The sequence below is a fragment of the Egretta garzetta genome, unplaced genomic scaffold (assembly GCF_000687185.1).
Source record: "Egretta garzetta isolate BGI_Z169 unplaced genomic scaffold, ASM68718v1 scaffold112, whole genome shotgun sequence".
Taxonomy (NCBI): domain Eukaryota; kingdom Metazoa; phylum Chordata; class Aves; order Pelecaniformes; family Ardeidae; genus Egretta; species Egretta garzetta.
Window position 1 is genome coordinate 620,591 of NW_009258884.1, and position 3,732 is coordinate 624,322.

Genomic DNA, 3,732 nt, shown 5'->3' on the forward strand with positions numbered 1-3,732 from the left:
GGCCTTTCCGCCCAGCCGCCGCGCCTGGCCGCGCCTCTCCCCGGGGTCCCTCTTCTCCTTTCTGCGGGGCCCTACAGGGGAACGAAGGGGACAGCAAATCCCCCGGCATGGCCCCGAGCCGCCGGCCGCTGCCCTTCCCCGTCCGCTGGTGTCCCCGAGCGTGGGACGTCCCGCTTTTGGCCGCCTCTTCCCGGCCCCCGCACTATTGGGAGCTGCGCCCTCGCAAGCCTCCCTCCATCCCCGCTTGGGAGCGGGTGCCCTGCATCGCTGCCCTCTGTGTGCAGGGCACGGGGGGGAGAGGAGCAAGGGGGATGTGGCTTGAGGCGTCGAATCGAGTAATTCGGTAAAACAAGAAAAACTGGAGAGCAAAGTGGGAGAAAGGGTAGAATGGGAGGGTGAGGACATGCTGTAGGGCGGTTGTGCTGCCTAGCTGGAGATGGGGTGATTATAGAGCTGCAGTTTGTTTTCAGGGTGTTGCAAGTCGGATCTCCAAATTCGATTTATCGGGAGGTCTTCATCTTGTTGCCTTGGGGAACTGCATGGAACTTCCCCTTAGATTTCCCTTGTCCAGAGTATCATGAAAAGGGGAAAAAAAAAAAAAGTAATGTTAGAAAAATTAAATGGGTTGGGACAGTGTTTTTTCCCTGACCGTGCCCTGATTCCAACTGTTTCTGTCGAGTCCTGATGGAAGGATTCGAAATGTGGCTGTTTCATAAAGGGTAATCTTTCATTTTATTGTTTGAGCATCAGGGGCTGTGCAGTGTACCTGACAAAATGGAAAACAGACTCAGTATCCTGAAGATTATATAGATGGTTTGCTTAACTGCAGTAGGATGGAAGTTGGGGTCCTAAATAGGTAAGGAAGGGTAAGGGAGAGGAGGGTGACAAGACAGGTGACAGTAATCGTTCTTGTATGCTTCCTTCTCCCTGAGATCCAGTGAGACCCCAGGACTGAGTTTCTGAAAGGAATTTTTTTTTTTTTTTTCCTTGGTGAAGTGAAGGTTATGGCTTAGAGTATGGTTGTTTATATATAATGTGTGCAGTGGGATTGTATTGTGTATGTGTTTGTTTTCTCTTTCTGGGGCTTTTGAATACATAAGAACAGTGAAGAGCATGTGAAGACAGGCAGGCAGGAGTGGGACACAGCGAAATTGGATCAAAACCAGACAGTGATGCTGGCAGATGGGCTTGGGAGGTAAATGTGAACAGCAAGAATTACAGCACTGTGGGGTTTCAACAAAGTGAGTGATTCATGGGGGGGATTATGGTGTCAAACCAGTTTCATTTTCCTTTTTCTTGAATAGCAAAATAGAGAAGTTGTGCAAGTGTCAGATACTTGAAAAGAGACAGGGGAAGAAGTTGCAAGGCTGAGGACACGCTGATACTGGACAGGAACGGAAGGGTGTGAGTTTTAGATGCACCAGAACTTGGCTACAACCTTGAAGCTGGGGAAGGAGAGGTGGGTGGCACATGACCTCCTGGGCTGCAGACTTGCATGGTGGGGAGAAAGATGTGTGAAGAGGGGACAGAGGTATGGGGGAGAAAGAGCAGGAGTTTAGTTTTCTAGTTGTGGTATCCCTGCTCTGTTGTTTGTCACTGTAACTATGTGTGAATACAAAATGGAGAGAGGTGAAGTGACAGAATGCAGGAAATACTATTTTAGTAATGAGCATTTAGCAAATAGTACTTGGGTTGTGGAACCAATTTGAATCGTTGTGAGAAACAACATAGCTCTGGCTGTGAGCATTGGATGACAGTTTTAGGTAGGCTGTGGAGTAAACTTGTACGTAGCATGTTTGGTCTTACTGGTTTCTGCTGCGTGTGCATGGCAACTAGTTTTATGGGACAAAAGTATTACTGTATCTAGCTTATAGCTTCTTGTACTGTGTTACGGAGTCCCAGTGCAAATTTTAATGAGAGTAAATTATTTTCCTTCTTGTCGTATGTAGAGCAGATCTTTAACTGTGTATGGGTGACACTGTGGACACGAAAAGGAGACTGGGTCCTTAGGTGCCTTGAAATGGGGGTGGGTGAGTGGCTTGGATTTTTGGTGTAAAGGATGGAGCCTTTATTGCTTCCAGTTGATGGCCATTGGGAAAAAAGCTCATACTCAGCTGAGCTCTTAGTTCTTGGAAGCTGGGGGGGGTCATCCCAGTGGCCATCTCCTGTGATACACAGGAAACATTGATGATGAGAGTGCCAGAAAAATTAAAACAGGAAGATACCCCTTTGTCATTGCTGGTATTTTTTAGGTTAATTATGTAGTGATAAAACTATCTGTATGCTAAAGAGTAATTTCTGGAGTAAAAGTTCTTATTTGAAGCCTGTTTCTACAACTGGCAGTGGTAGGAAAGGTGTTTACAAGAGGCATATTCAGGATGTCCCGGATTTTTATGTGACTTTACTGAGGATTGCATGGGTTTCTTTTTGTATTTCATTATTTATATAGCCAAGAGCTTGTTTTTAAATGTTGTATTTGGCTTAGTACTATTAAAAACATTTTTTAGCATTACTAGTTACAATTTAGGAAGAGTTACATACTTCTGCTTGGGCTGTAACTCTTCCCATTAGATTTAATTGAAGCAATAAAAGTCAAATAATGTTTTCATCTCGTGTAATAACAAGTATTTTTGTAACTTTCACTGCAAACTTATAATTTCAGGATTATTCTTAGAAACGCTTGAGAGTTTACGTATGTATTCTTATTTGAAAAGGACCTAGACCACTTGAGGCAAGGCAGACTTTTACGATAATGTAAAATTTTTATGCTCTATTGCTGTATTAAAAGTTCACATAGCATTTATTTTTTTTAAAGTTTAGTAAGAATTTTAGAATCAAACTAATTTGAAATGAGGCATTGTAGTTTGACTTAATGCATATAATGTATATAAAACCAGTGAAATAAAAACTGCTAAAGAATATGTTTTTTAGTTCCCAGAATAATCCTGAATCATTCTCAAAAATCAACAAGAGCAGAACTTCAACAAAAGCGTTTTGGCTGTGTGTTTCAGATCACACGCCGACCACCATAAATGAATTTGCTTTTTAGACTGTGGCAGAGTATTTTTTTTTTTTTCCTGTTACAGATGTGGTATCCAGGTGTATTTTGGTGTAACAGATACACTGTTTGGGATGGGTTGTTTGTTTTAGACCAATTCCTACCCCTCTCTCCAGTCCCTGCACCAGAAGGGTGAAAAACGTAGGAGGTAATTGCGAGTTGTGTATAAAAAAACCCCACTTAGTCTTGGAAAGCTGCTTGGATTTGTCTCTTGAAACTGTCTGCTGTTGTAAGGAACAAACTAGATTATAAATCTGATAGCATCAGATAGCTCCAACACTTAACATGCTTTTTTTTTTCCTTTTTCCTTTTATCTTTTTTTTTTTTTTTCTTGGAAGAGTGGCAAGTGCAGCTGTTAAACTGGGAAATGTGGTATTTCCTGGGCAGGTATTGTGAGTCTGCAACAGGCAGTGGTGTTGGTGCCCTGCTAGACAGAGGTGGGTTTACCTCCCGTTCCCCACTTGCATCAGCCGTGCCGTAAATGATGTGCTTTTCAGACCTGAAGCTGGAGTGGAGTCGTGACCATCCTGGGATGGATTAGTGTTCCTAGTGCGTAGATTAATAATTCATGACACTAAATACAGAATGAAGGATGCAGGCCCGCAAGGAAACTTTGACTAATTTGTTTCCCGGAGGGCTACCTAGTGGTATTTCCCTGGTGCTAAAGTTGTGGA